At 33.9% G+C, this 13,715-nt stretch overlaps 1 protein-coding gene across 28 annotated transcripts in view; it reads left to right on the plus strand.

Annotated features, from left to right (window-relative positions):
• Positions 1-13,715, plus strand: part of LOC106873196 (dual specificity tyrosine-phosphorylation-regulated kinase 1A) — a 400,225-nt gene that overhangs the window by 309,183 nt on the left and 77,327 nt on the right. The window lies entirely within an intron of this gene.

Genomic DNA, 13,715 nt, shown 5'->3' on the forward strand with positions numbered 1-13,715 from the left:
TATGAAAATAAGGAAATCATCTTTGGATTGATGCAGATTAAAAAAAAAACCCACGTCTACAGCTAACTTGCAATCAAAGTCTCCCTTATTAATCCACTCGTGACTGGCTACTACTCTATATTTTATGAATATCAATCTGATCGGCGCGCCGTTAGACACACCCAATTTAGAGCGGCTTGGTAACAGCACTGGTTAGCGACCAATTCGCATACGATTATCTTCTCCGTCTTATTTTGCTTTCAAACTCGGCTAGAATGATTTTGGAATTTTATTTTCAAATAAGGATAAGAATATTTGATTATTTATATAGATATAGATATATATATAGTTTTCATTTCTAATTTTAGTTTTTATTTTTCATTTTATTATTATTTTGAGTTCTATTATTAAATTGAGTTTTTGGGAAGACTTCAAAAATTATTTGAATGTTTCAGATATTTTTCTTTTAAATGCGCTTTTTCACTCTCGTATTCACATATATAAATTTTTTTATTTTCATATATAACATATAACATGGACATCTTTTAGAACATTGTTATTTTATAAGATTTTGCTGGCAAATTTTTAAATTAACATAAACATTTATTTACATAAAAGAAAATTACCGGAGAACTTTACATTTTTCATATATTTCTATATATTCATTATAAACACTACACATAAACAAATATATATGTTGTTCCAACAGGTCCTTGGCTGTGATGGCTAAAACTAAACAACGTTCGTATGTATGTATGTGTATGCACACATGAGGAAGTAATGTATGATAATTATCCTTCGGTATTTCGTCTGTTTCGAATAGTATATATAAATTGGTCAAAAGCATCACAAAAATAAAAATTAATTATACTTTCTTTGTTTTAAATTTGTAGATTGTTGCCAGTCTTGTTAGTAATTCTTTTGTGAAAAAGGCTTTTTAATAAAGAAGTGAAATATTTGATGATCAGACGGCATCCTTCAATATGATTATGTATGTTTTGTGTGCGTGCGTATGTGAGAGAGAGAGAGAGAGAGAGATGATGGGAGATGTTGTGTGTGTGTGTGTGTGTGTGTATCTATATATTAAATCCAGAATTTGTGTTTACATTCTTTTGTATTTGTCACTCTCCTCAACTCAAAATAGAGACGGCAATTAAAGTTTTACAATTTAGCGTTGCGGACTTCTTAAGATTCTATACCTATGTAATTAGAAGTGCTATGATTATTTATATTAAACTATATGACAATAGCTGGCTAATCAAGCATAACCAACCAAGAAAAACGGCAATGAATGAATGGTGTGTATAGTTTGTGAGCTTGTCAGAAATTCCTAGCCAGAGTTATCTAATCTTTATGTGTCTGATGAAATATCTTTTGACTTTTGTTTTTGTCGAATCTTGACTCAGAAATTACGTGTTTTTGAACTTAATTACATTCTCAGTTTTAGACACAGGGAAGTGGAGGGGAGTTGTTTTTTTTTGTTTTTTGTTTTTTTTTTGCTGTTTTCCATTTATTTTACTGTCATCTTCCTTTGTTCATTTCTTGTATCTATATTAAAACAACTCTTGTGCTTCTAAATTCCGTCATGTGACACTTGCCAATATTCTGTACATTGTGTTGAACATTATATCACAGACTGGATGGGTTATGTGACACAAATAGTATTGTGATGTGTCTATGTTAATGTCATGAGCAATATCTCATAGATGGGTTTGCTTATGACACACTCAGTGGCCCACAGGCGCATATTTATGACATAAGCAATATTGCAAAGATGTGTGTGTGTAGAACCAGAAATAAATTATGGAATACTTGTTCTTAGACTTAGTAACTAATAAAAGTTTAATTTTAATTTTTCTTATTTTCTTACTTGGTTTGGTTTCATTTTGTCTATTACTTTTTCTTCCGCTGTCTTTAATTTTCCTAACTTTCTGTATTTTATCCCATCTTAAGTCCACTTGCTTCTCCTCCATCTATTCATAACCCCGCTCACTCTATACAGAATCTGGTCAAGAGTTTATTTCTAATCTTCAAGAATTTTGATGATCATAACTTCCCCTAATTATTTCGATTTTTAAGTGTCAGACTTAATCCAAACCAAAACCTAGCCCTCTGTTGCAAGCATTCAGGCCCAGCCACTTGAGCATAACTTCCTCCCGCTATTCTCAGAGACCCTGAAAAGGGTTATTAGTGCTGTCCTTTCTCTAGATTAAATCATGTAAAACCAAAGGAAAAAAATCTTTCATCTTTATAGGACCTGGGAAAATTTCTTCTGATTCACCTTTTGAAATTAACTGTTTCAGTTAACTTCATTTGCAAGCTCTCTAATGTTCTGGGACAATAGATTTATTTATATCTTGGTCAGGAACACCAACATAAAACATACTAAAATGAACAGTAGGAAAAGGAATTGATTACATAATATATTGCTTCTACTAGTAGTGGGTGGGACATAACATTTAAAGCGTGGCTGGAATACTCCAACTCCTGATCAAAACTTAAATCAACTGGCAGTAAATTTCAAAGAACATACGATGTGTGTTAGTTATTTATTATCATATCTTAAGTATTCTAACCATTGAAAAAAAAAGTGACTTGAAATACACTAGGTCACATTTTAGGTGCCTGAATTTTCTGGTACCCATTACTAGAAGTTATTTTATCAAGTTAACTCTATTTTTTTTACATAAGTAACTCAATAATATCTGTTGCTAGATTATGTAGCAATCCTATTGTTATTATATCTAAAGTTGCTGAAGTAACTTTAGATCAACTGGATATTGAACTACTTGCTCATTGGGTACAATCAGATTTGATGCATTAGTTTTGTTGTATTTTTAAACCAAGCACTTTAGTCTATACTGCCTTAATTCACCTTAGTGTCAGGAAGGATTACTAGATCATTTGGAAAATAGTATCTGTTATATTCACACATCCTACATAGGAGGGAGAGAGTTATCACTGGTCTGTTATATATCCAGAGTTGAGCACTGACTCTTCAATGTCTTGCTTTAGTTATGCAGGAAGTGACCCTAACTCACATTTCGATTTTATACCAATCCAAACTATTACTAAATAAGTGTTATATGATCCAATTTCTAAAATAATTTAACTATGACGTTTCTAAGTTTACAAAGGACAAGTGCTTTCAGAAACAAAATCTCATTCAATTTTATATTGGCCTTTAATACATAAATTATGAAATAAACACACACATATACATATATATATATGACCATTTAGTATTCTGTATTGTTATCTGTTTCTTGTGGTGGCTTCTTCTTGTTGATTTTCTTTAATGTTACTTTTATGCTGCTGAGAATTTTAGATATGTTATTATTTTCTCAACTAAAACATTTAACAACACTTAGTAAACGTTAAGATTGTACTGCATCTTAATGACAATGATATACACTTGCTAGAACTTGCCATCTACACAAATATTTTTTTTCTAAAAGCCTCATATTATCAATATTGTTAATACATTACAATACAAAGCCATGTCTCTAGGACAAATATAAATATCATCTCCCAGCAACTGTTGATTTTGTAATGCCTAAACACAACCCCATTATGAAACACTGTTCAAACAATATTCCATAATAGGGTTTACATTTCTGATGGAATATAACCTCCATGCACTGACATCCTAAATTGATTTTTAAAAGAAAGTTATCTATGTAACCGCTTCACTCACATGCTGAACATCACTATTCCCTTTTCACCTTGTGAATATTTCTATAATATATACTCTAAACACTCAAATTTTCAGAATACACTAGCCATATTGTGCCTCTCTTTTCAAACCATCTTGTTATACCCATCTCACTTCTTCTTCCCACTTTTATTATTTTTCACCTTAAAACTCACACTAAACATAATCACTTTATGAAACTGTTTCTTTTTCATAAGTTTCTGCTCTCCAGTTCTTCAATATTAAGATCAACTGCATCAGTCATACCCACTCCTTCTTTCTCAAACATACCGAAAACAAAATTCCCTTCACACAGAGATAGTTTGTCAATGGCAGGAGTATAGTTTACTCCATACTATCATATAAAGAAGGTATTTGTTCTCGTTTGTGGTTAAATGGAAAATCCAGTGAATTCTCATTGGACTTGTTGCAGTGATTTGTGGAAAGTAGATTTACTGTGATGAACCTAAATGATTGATGCATCAAATGGCCAACGTTTCTTTATTTCGAGTTCTCCTTATTGTGGTGGAAGAGCAATAATCCATGTAGTGTGAGTGTTGACTTAAGGTGAAAACAAGACAATATTATAGAAGTAGTCAAATTCTGCCAAGTTTTCAAAGTGAGAATTTTGAAATATAATATAGCTTTGGTATGCACTTTATCTACTTTAACTTCAATGAGATATTAATGAAATACCAATTTCTAATATTTCAGTTACTTCTTATTCAGCTGAACAAACTTCCTGTAGGGTCTGACTGAGAATAGGTGAAATTCAAGTTGCATCCCTTTATTTTTCAATGTGAAACTAGCAGTTAAAATATTACTGCAAAACAAAACTTAACATAATAATTACATCATATTTTGTCCTGAACTGTGATGAATCCAAGACAAACAGGCACAGTTGTAACTGCTACTTTTTGATACATCTTATAACATGAAGCTCTTCTCTCTTCCCTTCAAATACATCTCTATTTATCTTTCTTTGAATCTATTCGAAGGTTTGAGGAAGGACACACTAGACTGATTTTCACTCTCTCTTCAAGAGATAGGTAGACAATGACACCTAACATCAGGAATAAGAGTTGCAGTGTTGATTACCTAACCAAAGGTCACCATTGCTGTCAGTAAAGTAAAATAGTGCCAAATGAGAACTGAAAAGAGATCACACACTTTGTTGTTGTTTAGCCCTAGGTCAGCCCTTGTGCAACAGACCTATGGTTGGAGGTATGCCAACAATGATGATCATGTCTTCTTTTACCTAGACAGTAGAGTATTATTTGAAGGTAATTTGACTGTTATTTCTAGCTGACGAAGCATTCAGTGCTTGCCACAGCTGGACAAGTGTCAAATGAAGTGATATGAAACTGTGTTTCAATTTGTTCATCTGTATCACCATAAAAATAATAATTATTACTGAAAAAAAAAATGTTAACCGTGTACAATGTGAGTTTAATTTGGAATAATTTTTTGTGATTTTTCTTAACCTGTATAATAAATCTCATATCTCTTAAGATCATTAATTGTATTACATATTCTTAGCTCTGTTGTATATGGTGCTATTGGTATATCGTCAAACAAAAGAATGGCTGATTTCTCTTTCTTCTTCTATATGTTAGTTTATTTGCTATGTGTGACTAGTAGAGATGTCAAACTTATCAGCTAATAATAATAATGTTTTCTTTATTCACTACTAAGGGTTAACAAGAGCACTTTGGTATGGTACTGGACAACACAATGTGAAGTTACATAACTATAATAATAGTAATCCTTTCTGCTGTAAGCAGAAGGCCCGAAATTTTAGAAGAAGGGATCAATTGATTACGTTGACTCCAGTGATCAACTGATGCTTATTTTATTAACCCCAAAAGGACGAAAGGCAAAGTTGACCTCAGTGCAATCTGAACTCAGAACATAAAGACGAGCGAAATGCTACTAAGCATTTTGCCTGGCATGTTAAACAATTCTGCCAGCTCAACGCCTTAATAATCCTTTCTATTATAGGTACAAGGCCTGAAATGGGGGGGGGGGCTGGTTGATCACATTGACCCCAGTATGCAACTGGTACTTAATTTATCAACCCCGAAAGGACGAAAGGTAAAGTCAACCTCGACAGAATTTGAACTCAGAACCTAGCTTACAAGGTTTTGGTAATAGACACTTACCAAAGGCCTCTTATGTGGCTATGCCATGGTATTGAACCTGGACTATCCATCATGATAGTGAAACAAATTTCTTAACCACTTGGCCACACACGCACACACACTCTATTGAGAGTTACTTCCCTTGCTGTAAGTTACTTTTTGTCTTTAGTTTATTCACAACTGGTTATGTATGGTCTTATTGTTAGGACTTAATGGTTGTTGTTTTTTTAAATATTGTCTACTATGTTTTTGTTTTTTGTTTTCTTTCTTTTCAAATAGAAAGACTTGTTACCTTATTTATATTAGGATAATATACAGGAATAAAAAGATATCTAAAAGTGAAATGTGAGATTTGGAAAAGAAAAAAATTTTCAAAAGGATTCTTCAAAACCTCATTCTGATTTTGCATATTTTTGTTATATAAGTTATTTTCTACATTTATTTATTTTATTCATTTATTCTTAAATTAGCCTTGCACAAGATTGAAGTTTCGCTGCTGTCGTATTAATAGCCAGCAATCCCTTGTAACCACATGCTATTTGGAAACATGTATCATGCTATCACTAAGTGTTTAAGGGGCTTAATGTATCACAAGCAAACATTGATGCCCTCTAGGGTCTCTCACCAGTGACCCAGCACAACATCTAGTTTGTGACAGCTGGAGAGAAAGAGGACTGAACTAGCATGCAGCCAATTCTCGTTACAGCTGAATAGACTGAAGCATCATGGAAAATAAACTGCTTTATCCAGGGACACAGTACACCGTCTGGTCCAGGATTTGAACTCATGATGTTATGACCATTAGCTGAGCCACTTGACCAATGTTGTAGAAGAAATATTAAATTGAATTTATGCTGGCCTCATATAAACATTGGTGGTGTACTTATTTAACATCCTGGTGAAATACTGTCAAACATAACATGTTTTGAATGTATATTCTGCATTATCCATTAATTAGCAATGGCTATTAATTGTTAGCTCCACTGATTTTAGAAATAATTGATAAAAAATAAGAGTTGTTACAATGCATTTTTTATAGAAACATTGAGCAATTGATCGACAAAATCACTAAAGTCTCGCACAAATGCACTATGGTAATTGTTCAAACTCTTTGCATTCTGGGTTCAAACCCTGCTAATGTCAATCTTGCCTTGCATCTTTCTAAGATCAACTAAGTACTAGTTAAGTACAGGGGTCAGTTCTTCTCTCTCCACACTCACACACACACACACACACACACACTGTACAATCAACTCAAAATTTACCCTAAATTTAACTTGACTCTCAATAGTGAATCACTTTATTGGTAAATGTTCTGTTGTAGTCTTAAACTAGCTTTAAAATAAATAACATTTACACACTCAATACTCTCTGAATTGTATGCATTTTCTCTTAGAATTCGATGAGGGTTGAACTAAAGAAAACATTGGACATGGTGAATGAGGCCAGACCAATGTGTTGCATGGCATGAAATGGTGAAAAAAAAAAGTGAGTGAAATGATATGACAGGAAGAAATAGTGGAATCCAAATTGTTGCTAATTTGGGTTGCCAGAACCTGCATCTTCTCTACAACACTTACTTCCCCAAATATGACTGTTTTATTGTTTTTGGAGGAATAAAACCTCATGATTTGAACAGGGAATAGTGAGACAGTACAATGAATGTCTTACCTCTGCTAAATCTAAATCTAAGACAATTTAGTTACATTCACCACCCTGCAAGGTTCGTCATTCTGCATTCTTCACTCCACCAAAGCTTACAACTCCAAAACCCCTTAGTAGCTCACTTGCAACTGTACTGTACAAATGAAAAACATTGTTTATGATAAGAAGACCACCACAACTCTTGCAAGATGACCATTTGGAAAGCAAAATATACTTTCACTATTTCACAGCTTGCAATCCCTCTCATCTCCTGTTTTACTACTGGGTGTTCTGCTCCTTTACTATCACAGTCTTGACTAACTTTGTAGATTCCTATCAACCACTTCTCAACTAGGTTGACTCTCACTGACAAAGTCATTACTCATTTTAGTTTCAGCTTTACACTGCATACATGCTACAAAACTCTTCCAACATTCTTCTCTACTAATCTACAAACCCAACAAGATGAATACTTTTGACTTTCCTCACCATTATCCTCAAAAAGTGGACTGAAAGTCTATTTCCTATCCTTCTCAATTTATTAAAATTCTAAACAGTTGATCCACTCCCAAAAAAGCAACCTCTTTGGCTTTATCAACTATTGTTTTATCATGCTAACTTCCAATACCTCATATGTCTAAGAAACAATCATAATAACCATTTCCTTTCTCTCAGTGACTACCAATGTTGTTTCTGTGTAACCAGTTCTGCCAGAAATTTGCTCTATTACATCATATACCTTTTAGAACTTCAATAAAAGTAGTATTGTGCTTATATTATGTCCAACATGAGAGCCTCTGAGTTGAGTTGACCACTTAGGAGTTACAACTGTCTCTCTCCTTTGGTTCAGTAGTTTCCTCTAAGACTGGACCATTGTAAAGAGCTTTCTCACTCTCTCACTTCATCTCAGTTCTGTTTTTGCCTAAGATTCAATTTGATACTTTTCTTTCTGTACATTAACGACTATTTGCCATTACTTCTTAACATAAAGGACATACTCTAGTTCCGTGAATGAAGGCATCAGAATTTTTTAACAGCATCAACACATAATCACTATAGATATGTATTAAATATGCTACAGCCATATAATTTACACACAATCAGAAATTCCTCAAATGCTAAGCAGCCTCACATATATTATAACATTACCCAATCTGCATCCAAAACAACCAGTCTTCCTCTTGAAATTCAGAAAATGATTTATCTGACTAACAAAAGCTCACTCTCCAATACATTACAACTCCAGGTTCATAAATGTACAGTCTCTCCATCACAGTTACAATAGCTCTGCTACTCTGAACTAGTAAGAGGTGATTTAAAATTTGCACCTATATCTTCTCTCTTCAACATTACTGTATCTCACTCTTCAGACTCTGCACTGAATTAGTTGATGACCATTCATCCTTTCTCTAAACTGCTACTCTCTGGAATACCATACCTTCCCACATTTACCCCACAAGCATTAGCCTGCAACAGTAGTCACAATCATATCAACCTCACCAAGCTGAAACATGTTATAGAAGTTGTATATGTTCTGCCTCCTCTTCTGATTAATTTCTTCCAAAAATATTTGGGGACATATTCAGAATGTTTCATTGTTTTGTACAAAACTAGTCAAATTTTTGGACTAACACCATACTGCCTTAAGGGGGAAAAAAGGAAGGACAATTAGATAGTGTGTTTCTAGACATACCAAGAAAGACATGATAGTCACAGTTGGAATGTCATAGATCTGCTTATTCAGTGCTAAACAACAATAACAATAATCTTTACTTTTAGTACTGCAACAAGAATAATGGATGAATCTACATGGACAGATTACTAAATGTGGTAGGGTTATGCAGTAACTGAAGTAAAATTATTGCATCCACAGTATGAAAATATATTCTAAAGTCCCAGGATGAGGATTATCACCTAAGGTCATTATCAAAATCCCACAGATAAAACATAACTCTATGAAGGATAAGTAGCCTTTCCCAAATACATTCAGTAACCTAGAGTCACATTCTGAGATTAAGCATATTCAATTGGGACTTGTTTGCCATTCCCACCTATCTTTCAATAAATTTTTTGGAGAAAGAGTATCTGTCTTCATTCCTTTCAGCTACTTTCACTTCACAACCTTCTTTTGCCATAGCCACTGGACAGAAGAAAACTTCTTGCACTTCCCAACCAACATATAGCAAGATCTACTTCACAATGAACAGCCAGGTCTGTCCGAAACATAACAACAGCTGTTCAGCAAATTCTGCAATACACAGACACTGAATGAGTCTGTGCAGAGTGGTTCTATCATTTTGCTTTCATTTTTGACAAACCCAGTTGATGGCACTCTCATACCTATTGAGTTTACCTCAAACCAGCAGAGCCTACTAGTTTTATTTTGATATCAGAGATTTCTAGAAGTTATCCATAGTCCACAAGTGGAAAGTCACCAAAAACAGACTAGTTCACTGTCAGCAACTCCCAGTTTCCCTGAGAACCATTGTCATACCTTCTCACCATTAACATTCTATAGAATGTTAATATGAATGTTCCACCAACCATATTCCTGACTGCTAGCTACGAGTACCTGACAACATTCCTGATGCCAGATACTTTACTTGATCCAGGACTGCAGCTCTGTCAAAGAGACAAGCTGTGGAAAAATGTATTTAAGAATGACTACGCTTGTTAATCATCCAAGAATCACTGTAAATATAACTAGACATCAGCCACAATATACCAGGCCCTCTGTGCAAAGAAGTGGGGTGCACACTACAATCTGGTCAGTCAAAAACTGGGCAAGGGACAGGAGACCAAATACTTGACCTTTTAGTGATAACTTCCTCTCAGTTTAGTTTTTGAAAGAGACTAGTTACCTTGTCTCAGTTTTCATCCATTTAGATATCTAGATCCCAAGCTATTTGACTAGTTCAGTGGTTCAGTGCCCTACAATACAGGATGACATCATGAACTTGGCTCTTCAGATACTGAGCTGTAAGACCACCAATTTATCAAGATTTATTTTTACTCCTCCCAGTGCCTCATATTCCTTTAGAATGGCACCAATCATTCTGACTGTTTGGTTGCTTGACACTATGGTGATGTCATCTGCACATTCCAATACAGGTCTCCCACCATAGCAGCAGCATATGCAGACATCACTGTAATGGTGTTGGAAAGAATGCCCCTTGACACCTTGGCTCAAGAATCAGTACAAAGAGAGAGGATATCTTTTGACTGACCAAATATATGATTCAAAATGGTCTCAATAGGTTTTCATTTTGTCTGACCAGTTAGAAAATATCAATGAACAGTTATGCAATTCAGCCTTTGAAAATGAGAGCAAAACCTTCCGAGGACAGCCATCAAGTAGCAATGATCAATCTGCATTTCATATGAACCAACTCTTTTTTTTTTTATCTCTTTTATTTTAACAGGGACATAAACGGATACAAACTATATATAAAAGTGTTCTAGTATTTATGCATCTGTGGAAAAACTAATATTTTTCAAAAATTGCTTTTTGTTATTGTTACTGTATTTCCTGGTACTGCAGAGGATAACTTATAACATGTCTCTATATGGTATTATATGTGTAAACCACAGTTTCTTCTCTATACTGATGGTCTATATAAGTGTGATATACAGCTATGAAACCTCTCATAGCTAGGAGAGGAATGTTAGGATTTTCTCAAAGAAAGATTTGAATTCAATATTCATCTGGTGGGTTGAACCACTGAAAGTATAGTGTTTTTGTTTGGGGTATAATGTATAAATAGTGATAGAATATAAAATCTCTTGATTCTTGAAACCACATTTCTAAAATTATACTGTAAATGTGTTTTAGTTAATTTTGAAAACGGTCAACAATTTAAAAGGATTCAATAAGTTAGCTAATCTTTTTATTTTTAAACCTGGTGTTTGGAACATAATGAAACAAAAGAAGGTTCTTAAGTAAATATAATTATAATGGAAGGTTTAAATTTTAATATTAATTTAATGATTTTTGTATCAGATAACCAGTATTTTGGTTAGTATGAAAATAAAGTAATTTTCCATACAAAACAAAATTGCAGTAATGAAATCCTTTACACAAAAAAGCACTTTTGTGGTGATGAAAATTATTATAAATAATTTATTTTTAATATCTGTTGCTGCTTTTTAGAGTTGTAATAAATTTGCTTCACCATCATAAATTGGAAATACAATGATGTGAAAACTTTTTTTTTTATGATTAGTTTATACAAGTAGTGTCATGTTTTATTTCAACTTTTCAAGATGCTCCCCCTTCTGTCCTAAATAAGCCTGGTCAATTATATAATCAGATATTGCTCACAATTATAATCATTGTTTTACAACTGCTATTCTATGCTTGCATGGGCTGGACAGGTTTACTCAAGCACAGCATCTTGCTATTTGCCATAGTCTTTTGTCATCTTTGTAAGGTTCAGCCTCTTGAGATTAGCTTTCATCATGTCCTCTTTGATCTTCTGCATTGGCAAACTTCTTGATACTTTTACCTAATTTGTCATTTTCCATACTAATCACATGTCCATAGCAATGCAGTCTTCTCTCTAGCACACAAGATCTAATTCTTTGTACATCCAGTTTTATCCCATAGCACATATGTGCTTCATCATTCATTTCCACTAACATTATACATCCATTTGAGCATGCTTGCTTCACTTCTTTCAAGCATTCAAACACCCTCCACATTCAGTACCCTTATTTTACTACCATGCAATATCAGTCTTCATACCCAAGCATCATACATTCACTTTCTCCTCTTGACATATTTGAAATGTTTGAAAATAACGGCTTTATTGTTGCTGCAACTTATTACATTTTTTCCCACAGTAAATTAGACAAGTGTCTATACTTCAAAAGTGTGCTTATGTTCTCAAACTCTTGGAGAGCTGATAAGAAGCATAATTGTTAAATTCACTTTATAATCACAGACTAATGTATATTATTTTATTAACTATTTTTTATCTCAGATATATTTTGCTAAAGTATGTTCTATACTGTAACTCAGTTTACTTAACTACTTTCATCATGATGTCTGATTATTATCATATATCCATTCATGCACAGATTGAATAGATCTTTTTCAGCAAAGTGTCCCACTACTTCTTGTAAGCTCTTGTCAGATTCAGTATCCTGAGATAAACCTTCACCCCTTCTTTCTTGAACCTCCTCTTCACTTAAACTGCTTGGCACTTCTTCAGTCAATTGTCCTCTTTCATGTGCATGACCTGTTCTGCTAACACTGTCTTCTCTTCTGCACACTACGACTGATTTCTCTTAAATCCATTTTTTTTCTTTCTTTCAGCTCATCAGTACTCCATTGTTCATGCTCACTAACATTAGATAGCCAGCAGATTATGGTTGCTTCATCTCTTTCCATCCTTCACACATTCTCCACATTCAGTGTCTCTATGACAATACCACATTTTCTACATGGTGCATAATGCAGTGTAACTTTCACTAAAAAACAAGCCCTTTGTTGTTCCTTGAACTTTTAATACCTCATCCTTATTCTGCTTACTGTGCTTTCATAACACCCACATCCACCATTAATCAGGTCACCTAGGTAACTGATGCCATCAGATATTTCTAGCTAGCCTTCTGGGTAATTGAAAGAATTCATTTCATGGGAGCTCTTACTGCTAACTTCTGCACATTTGCTACATATGGAGTCTTCTGTTGACCTATATATGAAGCTGCTTCATTTTTTTTTCTACTCATAATTTGTATTAGGTGCATAGTATACAGTTCCTACAGACTTCTTTTTGTATAACTGGTATAGCCATTTCCCAAATACCACTAAGATTCCTTTTTCTCTTTGCTAGGTTTACTTTGTAGACACTGCATTCAGTTTGGAACTTCTCCCTTAATTTTCTGGCTTATTTGGCTGGGAACTAGGTTGTCACTATCTACAGGAGTTTTCGTGTATAGCTTCAACTTCTTTTTTATGACCTAGAGAACTAGAATTGGTTTATCAATTTGTTGCTTCTGTAATCGATCTTTTACCCCTGTAGTTGCCACTTTGAGAATAATACCTCACTCTATTATCTCATTTGACTTTTGTGTATATTATTTCACTGGATATTTTCAATTTTTTTGTGTCTTTCCCTGATAAACTCACCACTTTCCTTATCTTCATATTCTTAATGGTTCTTTTGACTGTATAGCTGTCCTACTCTTGGATATACTTAGAATGCTCTCACTTTTTCCCATACATTCTCTGCTTGGACTAGTATTTCCATGCA

This window comes from Octopus bimaculoides, chromosome 5, assembly GCF_046866305.1.
Source record: "Octopus bimaculoides isolate indiv1 chromosome 5, ASM4686630v1, whole genome shotgun sequence".
NCBI lineage: Eukaryota > Metazoa > Mollusca > Cephalopoda > Octopoda > Octopodidae > Octopus > Octopus bimaculoides.